The 17,177-nt window shown below is 37.9% G+C and overlaps 1 long non-coding RNA gene across 1 annotated transcript; it reads right to left on the bottom strand.

Moving 5' to 3' along the window:
* Positions 1–7,155: 7,155 nt before the first annotated feature.
* On the bottom strand, positions 7,156–15,159 carry LOC124883889. Its single transcript, XR_007042350.1, has 2 exons — positions 8,578–15,159; positions 7,156–8,380 (listed from the first exon to the last, which is right to left on the bottom strand). It is a non-coding gene; the product is annotated as an uncharacterized LOC124883889 (long non-coding RNA).
* Between the last annotated feature and the right edge of the window lie 2,018 nt (positions 15,160–17,177).

Consider the following 17,177-nt stretch of genomic DNA (forward strand, 5'->3'; position numbering starts at 1 on the left):
ACTTTTGTAGGTGACTGTGGCTCAGTAGGAAGAGTAGTTGTCTTGCAATCAGAAGAACAATTAGTTCATGTTGGAGCTCTGAAATAGAATGCTTAGACCGTGAGCTACGATCATGAATCAGTGTTTTTTACTTTCAGGGAACTTAACGTAAACTTTTCGTTAAGAGTAAATTGGAACAACGCTACACATAACATACATTATAGATCATAGTGAAGCAAATTCTGAAAACTTATTCCTAAAGCAGGAAAAGCCAGCATAAACAGATATTATACAGCAAATATGCTGTGCACTGAAAACATGATTATGTGCTCAGTGAAGTGTGACTGTGGCTCAGTAGGAAGAGTAGTCGTCTTGCAATCAGAAGGTTGTGGGTTCGATTCCAGCTTCCTCCTACCATATGTTGATGTGCCCCTGGGCAAGCCACTTAACCTCAAGTTGCCTACCGATCTGTGTATCGGTGTATGAATGTGTGAGCATTAGTGAGAGTGATTGGGTGAGTGTGGTGCTAGTGTAAAGCGCTTTTAGTGGTCTGCATGACTGGAAAAGCGCTATATAAGTTCAGTCCATTTACCATTTTGCTGCCACTGGTCTGTCACCGTTCAAGGCATCTCGGGGTTATCCCTCCTCCCGTCTTCCCCTCCAGAACCAGTTCTTCCCTCCGTCAGGACCCACTTCAACTGTTGGAACATCACCAAGATGGCACTCCAGCAATCATCTCTCACCAATAAAAGACTCAGGGATCTGAGGAGGAGACCAGCTCCCATCTACACACCGGGTCAAGAGGTATGGCTCTCAGCTAAGAACAACCCCCTGAAGGCCTACTCCCGTAAACTCGCCCCAAGATTCCTGGGTCCATTCAAGACCTCTTTACCTCTATTACTGGAAATTACACCAGAAAGTGGTCGATAATGACACTAGATCTCCAAGGTGGAGGCAGGCAGAAACCTTTAACAAGCGTAGAGTACAAACAGAACTGATGTTTCTGTGATGAGTAAACAGAATGATGGTTTATATATGGAGCATGGTACAGGTGAAATGAAAAAGACTGATTGCATGATGCAGGTGGACTGAATGAAGCTGATTGCTATAGCTGAAAGAGACAGGGAGAACAAAACGTAAATGGAGCAAAACCGAAATCCAATTATACAAACTAATAGAGAGAAACATGACTTGCAAGACAAAAAAACAATAATAAGAAACTAAAGCACAAGCAGGAAAATAATAAACACAAGCAGGATCCAAAACACAAACTGGAAATAAGAATAAAAAAATAAATAAAAAAAACGAAAACACCCTAAAATCATGACAAAAACGAAAAGATTTATGGGAATCTGCAGCTCCTGATTTTGAAACCACTTATTGTGAGGAAAAAGACGTAGGATATTCCCACAAATCAAGAACATGGACATTAGTTACTTGTCATGCTTTTCCCCACTTGTCACAAGATTGGACTGTGCTACTGTGTCAAAATTCAGCCAGAACATTGCGTTCTTTGCAGGGGGTTGAAGAGAGCATCTCCATGAATCTGAAATGTGCAATGTTTCTCAGTAGTCAGGAACCTGGAGGTGAACTGGCCATGCTGGCCTCATGTCAGGTCTTATCATGCCCATAACACTCTGCCAACCTCTGTGCTGGTCTGAACACCACAACCCACCACAACCCACTCACTACACTGTAACAGCTGCAAAGACAAATCCATTCTCTCCAAGCGCCAACAGCATAAGATCCCTTACACAAAGGAACTGGAATTCACTGATGAAAACGCTGTTGCTATTTCCTCCCAAAAAGTACAACTAAAACTGAAGGAGACTCAGAAACCTTCCATGTGTATAGGGATATTCAGCACATTGTGGCAGGGTTCTGGAAACAACACAGTGAAGATGTGATAACAGCAATAGTGTTGTGGTAGAGTGTAGCTGTTTCCAGCCACTATCCAAGAGAGTTGAGCCAGGCTAAATCCAGGGATATGGTGCGATTGATGAGCAGGTGTGGGAGAATTATTGTGGGAACATGGTGGTTGGTATATTATCAGTGACATGATTGGCTTTTTGTCAAAGTCAAATTTCTTTTCAAAATTTGCTATGATCTAGCTACAAATTGATATTTTAGGTCACAGAGCCCAATGCACCTTTCATTCTGTGTAAAAGAGACTTAACGCTTCTCTTAGGCCTAACTGTGTGAGTGCATTACTGTCTATTCAGTACATTGCTGTCCATATAGTTAATACATGACAGTGTATTCATGCATGAAGAAAACTTTCATTCATTATTAAATTTAAAGATATGACAGTACACAAACTCAATCATGATTCTCGTGATTTATTGTACAAGGAGATAATGTAACAGCTAGAGGGCTGAAGCAGGTTTACCAGCTAACAGACTCAAATCTTTTTTGTTTGGTTTTACCATTTATTTTAATGTGATATGTTTATAATCTTGTTCCATAGTACGTTTCAAACATTTGTTATTCAGTAGGTCTGCTGTGATTGTTTTCAAAACCAGAAATGTCTGTATCATTTTGTTAGTTTTTGACTCACTGTACTCACCATATGTTGAAATACATTCTATTCTATCCTATCCTGAATACAATTCAAATTCAAAAATACTTTGTTTATCCCAAAGGGAAATTAAATGTTGTTGTAGCTCATATCCTTCAGGCTTCTTCAGAGAGCCGTTGTAGATGCTAATGGCTGTGGACAGAAAGGATCTCCTGTAGCGGTCTGTCTTACAGCGGATCTGAAGAAGCCTCTGACTGAAGACACTCTATTGTTGTACAACAGTTTCATGAAGAGGATGCTCAGGGTTCTCCATAATGTTCTTTCTTTTATGAAGAATCCGTCTTTGCACAATGATCTCCAGAGGTTCCAGAGGAGTCCCCAGAGCAGAACCAGCCTTTTTTATCAGCTTGTTGAGCTTTTTTAAGTCCCTGGCTCTGATGCTGCTTCTCCAGCAGATGATGGCAGAAGAGATCACACTCTCCACAACAGACTTATAGAAGATATGCAGCATCTTGCTGCAAACACCAGAGGTCCTAAGCTTCCTTAAGATGTACATTCTGCTCTATCCCTTCTTGTAGATGGATTCACAGTTGCATCTCCTCTCCAGTCAGTTTATCTTAAAATCTACAATCAGCTCCTTTGTTTTATTCACATGCAAGATGAGATGATTGTTTCTACACCATGTCACAAACCGGTCCACCACCTTCCTGTACTCTGCTTCTTGTCCATCTCTGATCCACCCCACGACAGCAGAATCATCTGAGTATTTCTGCAGATGACAGGAGTCTGTCTTGTCCTAGACGTCTGAGGTGTACAGAGTGAAGAGGAATGGTGAGAGTACAGTCCCCTGTGGTGGTCCTGTGCTGCCAACGACCTGATTAGACACACAACCAGGTAGTTACAACAGGAAAAATCTAATGTAGTATATCAAAAAGACTGACTTTCCTTTCCTTTGTCTTCGGGAAATGTTTGCCAGAAAGTATGAGTTTATGCTGATACTTGTATTTCTTTTTTGTTACTTCTTAACAGAACAGCATTATCTGTTTGTTTAAAGAAAGGACGGTTAACTGTAATTCAAATGATTGTTACATATACTTTATTTGAGCAGAATTGTACAGCTGAGATTGTTCTGTTTTTAAGGTGCTCATCCAACCAAAAGTACAATAAATGGGTTACCAATAACATGTATTTATTTGTAGGTTTTGTTAAATATATTAATAACTTATTTGCACCAGAGCCACATGTATGTTCAGAGTGAAGCTTGTTAACAAAGATATTTGCCAAAATGGGAATCAGTCTGGAAAAAGCTCTAGAAACGTTTGACAGTAACTAGTTCTATTGGAATTATCTTACTTTTTCTAACTCATTGACTGTCACTATTTCTGGAATCAATCCTCATGAACACCAATAAGCTAAAGTAGCTGTTGTCATTGACCCGGGTTTAAGTTGATTGTTTTTTCTGCTTTGTTATGCATAAACAGTTTTTGGGTTAGCTGTTTTGCCTGAGTCCAGTGTTACAGCATAAATGGTTATAGGCTCTGTTTTAATTAAAGCTCAAACTAACTCAAGTTAAATAGCAATATCTAAATGTAAACCTAAATGTAAAAGATAGTTTAATAACTGAACTTAAAAATGTGGCAAATTTAAAAAAGCAAGGAAGATTAAAGTACCTAAAACCACAAAAGTTAAATAAAACAGTTGTAGCTCAAATGATGTACCTTGGTTTTGAGAACAGGAAATGCGTCAATGGCCACAAAATAATGGCAAAGAAATGTGTATTCACATTCTTACCCTGAAAACGTTTTACCAGGCACACAACTCTAATAGTTTCAACATCTGTTTGTTCAGTAATATTTATGGCAGCAGTTTAAACAAGTCAATTCCAAACTGAAAGCTGTGTTGCTAAAGTGGTGAAAAGTACATAGTATGTGTGAAGTAAACTATTCTTGAGTAATATCTTCCAAATGAAGGAAGTCTTTCAATTTTCAGCACACACAAATAATGCATTAAAGGTTTTTACAAGGTCCACCAACAACATCCAACTATTGAAGCTTTTATGTACACATCCAGTCCAGCAATAACAGTGTTTATTTAAAGGAAGCACCATAAAAAACAAGCTACAATGTCGAATAGGTTTAAAGAGTTAAATTCGTGCATTTGATTTTATTTACTATATACACACAACAGCAACAGCATCAGGCCATGTGAAATGTTTTAGCCTTCAGCCAGTGAAGGCTGAAACACTGGCTCTACTCGATGTTTCGGATCATTTTCTATTACAATGGAGTGTCACCTCAATGTGGGTGGGGTCATCATAGTAAGGTGGTCTGAAAAGCAAGATGGTATGATTTGTATGCAACAAACCACTGTCCAGCTGCCTCTGTACTTTCTTATCATCCACCAAGTACACACATGTTTGGACTACGGTGTTGATTTGAGTGTTGCCATTTTCCTTGAAGCTCTGAATTCATTGAAGTCACAACATTGTTTTTATATTTTGTGCAGTAATGCATTTCTGAATTTATATTGGAGATTGCTTTACTCACCAGGAATTCATTTACCTGTATCCTGTCATGCTTAATTCTCTGCTGAATTTATTTTTCTTGATTTCAACATAAATATCACCTCTTAAGAAAGATAAAGAAATTATTGTTCTCCTCTACAGATGTGCAGTTGTGTAATTAGTTATGTGAGAAAGACAACATATCTAGTATAAGATAGGCACTCTACTGCCTCCATATTTCACCATGGGGGCAGCATGTTCAATAGAGTACAGAACAACAGCATACAGATGTTGCAAATTCACCTTTTTTATTAGATATGTGTATATTGTACATTGTAAATTGTAAATTTGTATATTCTGTAATGCAAAAACAGAACAAAAGAGCAAAGTGTACCGGAGTCAAATTCCTTGTTTGTATGTACGAACTTGGCAATAAAGCTGATTCTGATTCTGATGTTCAGGGTCCGGTAGGCCAGAAAGTTACATTTCGGTTTCAGATAATGAGAGTATGCTCTTCCACATTTTTGCTGTCTGCCTTATATGAATTGGCCAAAATTTTGAACAGGACCTCTAATGGCTTTCTTCTTACCACTCTTCCATAAAAGCCACATTCGTGGAGATAAAAGAGATAGTCCTGTCAACACATTTATTCACCCAAACGTGTCTTATATGTTACATGTACTTTATTGATGCGTTTTGATCACTATTTTTCTTCAACAAAACTCAGATGTCTTCACAGAATGGCTGCATTTCTACTGAGTTTAAATCTCATAAAGATGGAATGTAGTTACCAAATGACGTTAAAGCCAGCCGGGTTTACTGGATTTCATTTACGGTATCATAGTAAAGGGTAAGTAAAACAAATGCTGGTCTATAAAATAAAACAAAAAACATTGCAGCTGGTGATTGGATTGAGACTGCATGTAAAAAGGTTCAATGGGTATGACTACCATTGCAAGGTATCTGTTATATTGCAATCAAGGTCTCCAGGAGTGAGAGTACCATGACCTTTAAATTTGCCATTACCTTGTTGTACCGATATCTCATCACATACCATAAACAAAATAAAATGAAAAAAGTATTTATTCCACTGCTGCTCTAAGGGGTAACAAAAATAATAGCTCTTTATTTGACTCTTTTTCTGCAGCTTTCCTTTCTCTGCAGCCTTCAATCCTTTTATTCTATCACTCTGTCTTTTTATTCAACTTTTAAATGGATTTCATCTTCTCTCCACCACCATAATCATTTTGAAAAAGCTTGCAACTTGTGAACTTGGGGAACGCTAAATCCCCTCCCCCTGCCTCTCCCAACACACATACACACACCTGCGCACATACACACACACATACACACACCTGCGCACATACACACACACTCACACACACATACAAACAGTGGCAGGGATCTTAGGCATTCATGGGCTGATGATTCAGATAATCCAAGTTCAAATACAATTCCCGGATCACAGGATTTAAATGACATTATATAGAAATTAGATTTCACATTTTGAGCAACTGCACTTCCCTCAGTCCCATCTCTTTCTAATTATACTACTTTCCCTTAGAATCTACCCCCGACTCGTTCTGCAGCTCCCCTCTTTGTTCATTCTGCTTGAATACAGATTGGGTTATTCTTTAGCTGCACAATGCATTTATTACAATACAAAGTAAGCCAGGAGATGCTCTATTTTCCCAGTGATGGTTCCCCTGTGAATTGGCCGTGTGTTTGATTCATGGTGGGCCTTGGTGTCACAGGGAGCATAAGGAAGCCTATCCAATCTTGTTCGTGTAACTAACAGTGAATATTTACAAATGGAGATCCAGTTCAGCTCAGCTTTGAATGAGTGTTTGAACCTGGAATCACAAAGGTGGTTTATCAGTGATATGAGCTCCACTGATTCTCCAAACTAATGCAGGTGTAGATGCCTGGTGAGGTCAGCTTTCACTTTTGATGAGGACATTTCAAGACGCATCATACTCTCTGATTGATGGAAACACATCTGTAAAGTTTGCTGGATGCTGCCTCTGTGTGTATGTTTGTGCAATTAATCATTTGTGTGGTAGGAATATATTAAAAAGAAATACTCATAGTGAACCAGTATTCAGTGACAGTATAAAAATGTTTTGATGTTGATAAAAAAGTATTTAGTTAATGGTTTCTTGAAGAACTTTTTTAATATTACCACTCAATATATGTATACATTTACGCATAGTGAAATTCTACTAAATAAAGATTTAGTCCAGGTTTGATTCACCCATATTTACCTCTGAGAATTACAGTCCACATTGTAAACATTGTAAATACATTTTATGTGGTTAAAAATACCGCTAGAGGAGATATAAATTATCCATAGACATGTAGGCTAAACTAGGCTAAATTTGTCTAAAAACAGCAAACACAAATTTAGTACAACTCAGGTCACCACACAGCTACAAGTAACTGTATAAATAGTGTGGTGTACCAAAGGATTAGGATTACACATGAGAAATAATCATTCTTTCAAAAGACATCAGTGTTCCATAAAAATAGCCATGCAACTGATAAGATTAGGAGACTTACAGTAACATCAGTAAGCCAAAAAATCGTTTTTTCAACATTATGCAATTAAGTTCTCTAACAAAGGGTTGTTGGCAAATGCAACAGAGGGCGCATTCATACTGCTGGTCTGGTACAGGGATCGGTAAAAGTGAGATAATACACACCTTCAGTTGGCCCTGGAGATTTTTTTAGACTGGACCAAAGAAAGTCATGCAGTTGCAATGGATTGTTTGCTGATGATTTCATGTATTTGCAGCACATTTGTTTCAACCAGGAGAGGCAACTGCTTTTAACTATCCCTGTATTTTTAAAGTGGGATTTCCTAAGGGTTTTATGTTCCTTTTAGTAAGATTGTTTATGTTTTCCCAGATCAATTTATTGTTGCCTTTTGCATCATTCAAAATGTTAATGTAAAAACAACATTGTGCTAACCTTAGTTTTTGAATAACTTTTTTCCATAGATTTTTAAAAAGCATCATGTCAAGCTTTAATTGCTTTCCTTAATGCACCATCTCTAGTTTTCCTAACTTTTCACAAGTTCATATTAAACCACAATAAATTATTTTTGTTTTTAGATTTTATCTGACTTTAAATGTATTCCTCACATTTTATGAATGAGAGTATGACACATTTGCTCAAATCATCAGAGGACAACACATCATCCCAGTGTAAACTGTTTATTTCACAAATAAATTCCTGTCGTTTAGCCCTGGGTATACATTGACAGATTTTAGTTTCATTGGATACAGCAGTTCATAATAAACCTGAAAAGGCTGATCAAGGAAATTGCATGAAAAGACTGTGTTGTCTTCAGCTAGGGGTGTGAGTCACAGGAAACATTTCTGTTAGGAAAGAGTGAATGGAAGGAAAATCACAGACCTCTGTTTGTGAAACTAAAAATTCAAATGTTCACACATAAATACAAATATATTCCTTCGGGGTTGAATCTGTCGGTCCAAACAATAGCTTCAACACAGAACTTTGTGACCATTAGAAAATGACAGCATGGAAGAGCAAAATGGCTTTTAATGACACATACCTCTGAACTTTGCATGTTAAAATCCAGAGATCCAGGGGAACCATCCTTACAGCAGTGGTAGTGGCCCTGCAACCCTGTCCCTAGCCATCTCTCATTCATCACTGACTATCAGTAGCTTCACTATTTGTCATATGCGGAGCGCGGGACTGTGTACTGTGTGTGACCAAGCAGAGATGGTCCCAGATAAAAGGATCTTGACAAGTCCTGATTGGATCTGCTCCTATGTTTGTCTTCCAGTATCAGGGATTACATGATTTATTAGAGTGTGTGTTGCTGTGAGTTGCCTGTTGCTAAGTCTCCCACCTATGCCCCATTCCATTCCAGCAAATTCCATGAAAATGGAACCACTACCCCTTTCCCTTTCTGTTGTCCCCGCAGCTTGTTTAACACTCTCCTCCCTCCTCCCTTGCTCAGATAATTTTCTCCATTAATGAACTCCATGATTGCAAATAAGCAACAGTGAAACAGCAGATCGATGAACTGCCAAGTGTGAGATTAATTTGTGGAATGCGGGCCAATTTATAATATGTGGTGAGTTATCGCTGAAGGTAAGGCTATATACTCCCTATCACGCACTACTTTCCTTTATGCAGGGAAAGGTTTTTAGTGTGTGCTTTGTGTTTAATATATGTCAAATACTTACACACAGAGTACTGTATAAAATGTGTATTTAGTACAAAAAACTCAAATGGGTAGAAATGAAAAAAGGTCCACTGGAGCTTGATCAATGAGACATTAAACCTAAACATTTTGAATTATGATTAACAAAGAAATGTGAAGACAGCATTAAAAAAACACATTAGGTTAGATGTAGACAAATCAGAAGAGATAATTGTCTATCACTTGGTATTCTAGTGATGGTAAGCAGAACTCTTTTTAAACTCTGGTGGGTTTTGTCTTCTGTACTTAATTGGTTGTTTACTGAGTTTCTTACAGACTTTATAATTTTGATTTAATCTTTCTTTGATAAATGATGACGTGTTTAAGTCTGTTCTGTGTGGTTGTGTGCACGTTTTTTTTATGTCAATTTTATTTATACAGGTAATCTAAAAAGGTTGTCTCCTTTTTAAGAACAACCTGTTTTTCAGGTTATATTTAAATCATTTTGGACCCTGGAAAAGACTAGATTATTTATTTTTTTAAACTCCAGAACAAAATGTTTATGATGACTGTATTTGTCTGAAAGAAGCATAGCACATGGCATGAAATTACAACCCACTTCTATGAACATACATACATTTATAGCAGGAATTACATGTATTGTGTAAAATGCATCTATAGTTTATTTAATGAATGCATTGGAAATGTTTTTGCAAACTATACTGTGCAGTTGTGCACATTCAAATTTAAAAAGTCTAATATGTTTATTAAATCTATACACTAATAAAACTGGTATAACTATTTGCTTTAATTTACATTCAGTAGAATTTAATCAACATTTTTGAAATAAAATTAGCTTATTCAATTAAATTCATCAACTCCCAACTAAATACTGATACAGTTTGGCTCACTTCGTTTGTCCTCCATGTTAAAAAAGATGGTTTCAGGTATAAAATGATTTTTGCTAAAATAGCAGTAAACATTTTAAACCTAGGGTTAGGAATGAGGTAGCATGTAAATTGTTTTTATTTTTTTTCCTGATAACCACAGCTAGCATGTGCTTTCATCAGCAACCAGTCTGTAGAAGCTCCATTTACTAGCAGGTTTGTATTTAGCATTAGTGGTTGATACAAACTAGAAATAATGATTCATCACAGAAACTATCTCAGCCACAAATCTTATGACTTTACTAAGCTGATATACAGTCATAAGGTAGATTATGATTGAAAAGTTCATTATCTGTACATTATATAGATTAATCACTCAGACTGATGTTTTCAAGCCTTTATTTCTGTTAATTATGATGATTTTCAGTTTACAGCTCATAAAACATGACGTTTAAGTTTAGAATTATTATTATTATTTATTACATCAAACCAATAAAAAAGTCATTTTATCAATAGCAAAGTGGGCTTAATGTACCTGCTTAAAGGTTATTTTCAAAAGGTACTTTTGATCTGACAAATGGGCTTCATCAGAACACATATCCTAATCTGTTGAATAAGTCTGTATTTATTTGTAATACATCCCATAACTATCAGCTATACTGTGCACGAAAAATTAGAAAAACTGTTGACTGAACCAACATATTCAGATTCTGAAAAAATGTTTTGGTGAGATTTAGTTCTAGAAAAGGAGTTCATGTTGTTACCAAACATAGAACATTACATGTACTAACTGTTATGCTTGAATATAATTTAAATAATCTTAGTGGCTAATTTTTTATATTCAAATGTACAAACAAATGAAAAAAAAAACTGAGAATAATACAAATTTTATACTAATATTAAACTAATACATTACACAAACAAATGAAATACAGTACAGACGCAAAATCATTCAGTGTCAAAAGAATACTTGTTTTTTTTTAAATATAAATTTGAAATAAATAACTTTAAAAACTGCTACGGAAACAAATGGTTGATTAGATTATTTAATCTCACTCACTGAACAAAACTTGGTTCAGACATAAATTTATTTAGAATCCTTGTGAAGTTCCTGAAATATTGTTTTTATATTTTTTGTGTAAATAAATATTTTAATTTGAACAAATCTTGTATCAGTGGTGTTGCTTAAAATTCATTTTTGTGTGAGCTGCACAGTGGTTGGGGGTCTTTCTGCATGGAGTTTGCATGTTCTCCTCGTGAAAGCGTGGGTTCTTTCCAGGTACTCTAACTCCCTCTCACAGTCCAAAAACATGACTGTTAGGTAAATAGGTCTCTCTAAGTAGCCCTTAGGTGTGAATGAGTGTGTGGATGGTTGTTTTCCCCTATGTTTCTGTGTTGCCCTGCGATGGACTGGCGACCTGTCCAGGGTGAACCCCGCCTCTCGCCAGTAGACTGCTGGAGATAGGCACCAGCTCCCCCGTGACCCACTATGGAAGGAGCGGTAGAAAATGACTGACTGACTTTTCTCTGTGCACTCTGAATATGTTGTGGCTTCTGGGTTTGGTGCGAAAGAAAAATCTCAGGGTAGAGATACTGAGAGGAACTTTTACAATGTTAGTGGTGCTCCTCCTCATTGATTCTTAGCAGGATATCCTAAAAGGCAGGTGAAAGAGAACATTCTCTGAAACTACTGGTGTCCATCCATCAACCACGAAGAGTTATTTACAGCCCACCCCCCACCCCACCATATCAGTGGCCAACGAACCCCACCACACACAAACCTGCATTGCCATTCTTCTTCTTCCCCTTCCTTTCTCGCACTGGGTTATGTGTCTCTCCTTTTCTCTATGGCTGGGTGTGAAGTCAACAGCAGCATGCTCCAGCGGAGACCAATCAGACCTCCCTGGCCGTGTCATTGTAAAACATTACCCTCTAAGGTTGTGACCTTATAGCCTTTTAAACTTATCTGCAGGCAGAGTCAGGAGTGAAGAAGTGCTCTCCATGTAGTTGCATAACTATCCCATCAACATTTGCACATGGTAAGAGCCAGATATTAGTACAAACACATTGGTGAAATGCATACCTAGTAAGAGTAAAAATAATGTACACCTCTTTTACGTCTAGGTTTCAGACAGATGTAATAAATAATGGTCTTTACTTGGTTCACAAATCATTTAAATCTCACCACAAGTGTGCAAAGACATACAAGAGTTACCTCTTATTAAGCAGAAATGATGGTAAAATGGAATAAATGTGAGTGAAAAATGAAGCACACCCTTGCTGCTACCATAGGATTTGAGAGGGGTATTAGCACTAGGAATGGACTAGACTGAAGCAAGTCTCACAACCTCAATGAAAGCCAAAGATTTTACAGTTTTTTCTCTTGAGGATAGCATATCAGTACAAACACCAGACCAACTGATAAGCACGGTAGTAGAGGTCTGATGATTTGGGCTTGTTTTGCCGAACTTGGACACCTTGTAATAAATGTGGTGACCATAAACTACTGTAGTATTCCATGGGCAAATGTGAGGTAATCTTTAGTGCAACAAAAGCTGGTTCGGCACTGGGTCTTGCAAGCAATGAAGCAATGCCATACCAAGAAGAGTGACAGACAGTGACTGTTTCAAGGTACAGCTGCTAAATGTGGTTCTACAAGCTACTAAATGATCGAGTGGACTTTGTTTTCCACAAACATTTTCATTTTGCCTTCATATTTATTTAATGATCTATGACAGTCTGGAACTTTTTGTGTAATGCTTTATATCTGAGGTCAGATTTAAGTCATTTTAGAACCTGGCAAAGGTTTATACATGGAACAATTTGACCTTATGGAGGGTGTACTTTCATTATAAAATGTCTACAAATACACGACATCACAAGTGGGTACTGAGATTTACCCATTAGTTCCTATCTTGGGCCACTGTGATATCAGCATGCCCATAATGGAGAGTGATTGTAACATGTGACCACTGAGCGTAATTCAAGCCAAATATGTGACCCTATTTTATCCACCAAAAGCTTGTAGTGCTGCCTCTGTGTCTACACAACACCCTGTGTGTCTTTTGACCTTCACTCACTGCTTTGACTGACACTCTAGGCACTGCCTGTAACACTAATGCTCCACTTGTGATGTCACCCTTTATAAGTTCTGGTTCCAATCTAGACATGCCAGCTCCTTGCAAAGTGAATCATTTCCATTCTTGCCCTGGTCTTCATGTGGACCTATTTATGTCAAAACCTGATAATAGTCTGGGTGCTTAACCTAGTGCTGAACAGCTTTTGTCATTATGAGAATATAATAACATTTTCAGCTCATTTACAGGACAGATTTTACAATTGCTAAACTCTGACTTCACACCGAAAAAAAGAGGTTGTCATATTAGTTTGCAAAGTTACAGCCTTCGGAACAGAACCCTGTGAGGGGGAGAATTGGTCCTTGAAGTAATTGCTCTGGGCATTGTTTTATTTTAAAGGTACAAAATCACATTTGACATCTAAGGGTACATAAATTTACCTTAAACTGCTTTAAGGTGAAGGCCAATACATGGGCTAACCTCCTGATTAAGAGGTGCAGCTATCATCCTGCTGTTCTGATTTATTATTTATTCAAATCTCCCTCTAAGTGGGGTTTCCATATTCTCTGTGTGCCTGTGTAGGCTTTCTGAGTACCCTGAGTTTCTACAATACATTAAAATTATGACTTTAAAGCAAGGATTGTGCTTTTCAGTGAGGGCCTTTTACTTTTACTTATGTAATGTAGTTTATGTAAATTAACTATGTCACATCATTCAAGGTTCAGAGCTTGTACTTTATTAATGTACAGCTGGGGGGATAAAACAGGAGAGCCTTCATTAAAACAACTGACCTTGGTGTCTGGGTGTGTACAGTGTTAATAAAAACCATTCAGATTTTTAGCATCGAGCTGTAATGCATACACTCACACTGCCTCATACACAGACATAGACCTTAAAGCTCATTTACCGTCAGGCTCCCTGTTGCTTTTACCTGATGGAGCCATCAGCGAGAAGCCAGAGACGGATATGCTTTTCCCATGTTTTCATCCCCGCTGCAGAGCCTTGACACAAGGAGAGACAAACAATTTGGCCTCCCTCCCACAGTCACAGCTCTGCGAGCCAGCAGGGGAGCCAGCTAGGGTTTTCTGTGTGCATGCATGTGTCGATGTTACAGAGCCACACTTGTCAGGTTACTTTAAGAACTTTAAGGTTTTGGCATATGAAAAGTACAGAAAGGAGTTTATTTGGTCATTTTGAGTTCTGATGTCATATCAGTCAGTATGACAGTTCACCTAGTAGTTATGTCTCCTTATAACATGAGGGGTCCAACTTTAACCTTAACAGGACATTTGTGATTTTACACTAACAGCCAACTAGCTCTCTGTTTATAGCTGACATGCTGGTTGTGTGTGTAGAGGCCTAGTGGTGAACAGCTGAGCTTTGAGAGTTTTGCGGTTATGTCATTTTGTGGAGTTTCTTTATTTTTTGATTCAACTGCCTTTGGTTTTAAGTATTTTTGGTGTTTGTAGAAATGGTTTATATCAGCTTTTAGCCAAGATTCTACTATTTCTGTGAATATCACATATGTTTAGGTTTAACTATTAGAACTTGCAGTAAAGAAAGTAGAAGAAATAAAAAGTTAAATTCTGCCCCCAGGACTGAGGTTTGTTTTTTAGAAATGTCTTATTACTTTCTTTAAATTCAGAAGTTCAATTCAATTCAGTTTTACTTAAATAGCGTCAATTCACAACACATATCATCTCAAGACACTTCACAAAGGGTTTGGAATGATGCAGGGTTGTTGGGGAAGTTAGATTAAACTATTAAGTGTTAGAGTTTGGACATTTTAGAATGGGCTATGGGTAGGGGTATTAAGTAAAATAATAAACTGATAATGTTTGTCCATCTAGGGCCCACTGGTGGCCATTGTTATACTAAATACCACAAGGATTGAGGGTCCCCCTCTCTGTCAGACTGATTATAACCATTGGAAAAGAGAAGGGGTCATATAGGTAGCAGAAATGGAGGGTGTGTTTGCACCTCAACCATAACTGAGCCGGTTTAGGCTAAACCTGACTCCCCCTTACTCCAACCAACACGGAGGGAGGAGGGCGGAGGTAAAAATAATTGGAGAGTGTTGTTTCCTGTTGCATTTTGTGAAACGTGGGTAACTTTAAAATGGGCTAAGTCAATTCCATCAAATCATACAGATTTCAAGTCAGGTACATACATTCCAATTAATCCTAACTATCGAACAGTGCGGTCAGATTCAGTTATTTATTCAAATTGGATAAAGTTTAAGGAAATCCAACAAATTGTATCGATTCAGTGACTTGCAGCATTCACTCCTCCTGGATGAGCATGTAGTGGACAGTCGCTGGAGTTGACTTTGCAGCAATCCCTCATACTGAGCATGCATGTAGCGGCAGTGGAGAGGAAAAACTCCCTTTTAACAGGAAGAAACCTCCAGCAGAACCAGAACCAGGCTCAGTGTGAGCGGCCGTCTGCCACGATCAACTGGGGGTTTGAGAGAACAGAAACAGTTCACATGAGCTAACTTATTAAAGCTTTATACAAGTTGGGAAAACCCAGATGATAATCTCATAGTTTTGTAAACTTCTGGTTAATTCACAACATTTGAGTTAAATGGAGGCTTATCTGTAGATATATTTTAACACCTCAAACACACTATTTCCTTATGTGACATCATAGAGAAATCTAATTAAACAAGCTAAGGTACCAGGAGGAGAAATGTACACCACCACACATCCTTGGGTACATTTTCCTGATGCTTGAAGCTGCTACATTCAAATATTATAACAATTATATGCAACTATAAATAGCAAGAGAATGTCCAACTAGTTCAGGAAGAGGACAGGTTCTGTGTCCCAGATGTGTCGGTGGTTTGGGGTGAAATTTGCAACCCCAGAACAAAAGCAAAGCAAAATGCCTTGTGAAGGTGCTGGTAAAACAGTATCATTATCTACAGTTACATACATAACACACACACACATGGATTAAAAAGCCGCTAAGAGACGATTAAGCCATTACTCTGATAGCCATTTTAAAAAGCCCTTAGTTTTGGTGTCATCTCTTTGGGTCTTTTGAATGTAAAATTGAAGTGTTTGACCATAATGGCCATCATTTTTTTACTAACAAGGGGGAATGCTTGTAAGCCTCAGATCACAATCCCAATGTTAATGTACAGAGGTGGCAGCATTATGTTGTGGGGGTCTTTTTCTACAGGAGAACAGGTACACTTAATAAAATAGATCAGGAAACCATGAGGAAAGAACATTATCTGGATGTACTGAAGCGATATCTCAAGGCATCAGCTAGGAACTTAAAGCTTGGGTTCAAAATGGGTCTTTCAAATGGACAATGACCCTAAGCATAACACCAAGTTAATTAAGTTAACTAAGTGGCATAAGGACAATAAAGTTAAGGTTTTGGAGTGGCCAGCACAAGACCTTGATCTCAGTCCAACAGAAAATCTTTAAGCAGAAATGAAAAGGTGTGTGTGAGCAGAGGGGGTAGAAACATGACTCAGTTGCACTAGTTCTGTGGGCCAAAGTGGCCCAAAATCCTAGCAAACTGTTGTGAGAAGGTTGTGAAAGGATGGGCAAAAGGTTTAAAATTATTTTAAAAAAATCCTCCTTCTCATTAATCTGGCATTTACCTAACAATAATTTTGGTAATCCTCAGTGAACTCATACAAATAAACTTAGTCTAATTCAATGCTAGCCAGTGAGGAAAAGGGTATTATCATAAATCCATCTATTGCCTGTACCTGCTGACCTTATCAGCTTGAGGGGCCTGGGGTTTAACTCCAGCAGTACTTGGGCAAGAAGCAGGTACACAGTTGACAGGTTGCCAGTCCATCACAGCAAAACACAGAGACACACATGACAAACAAGCATATCTATTCACTCATACTTAAGGACAATGTACAGAGAGACCAATTAACCTAACATTTATGTTTTGGTCTGTGGGAAGAAGGCAGGGTACCTGGAGAGAACACACTGATTCACTATGAGAACATTTAAACTCAAAGCAAGGACCCAAGCCTTCTGGCAAGTGTTAAAAACTGTTCTGT

This window comes from Girardinichthys multiradiatus, chromosome 18, assembly GCF_021462225.1.
Source record: "Girardinichthys multiradiatus isolate DD_20200921_A chromosome 18, DD_fGirMul_XY1, whole genome shotgun sequence".
Classification (NCBI taxonomy): domain Eukaryota; kingdom Metazoa; phylum Chordata; class Actinopteri; order Cyprinodontiformes; family Goodeidae; genus Girardinichthys; species Girardinichthys multiradiatus.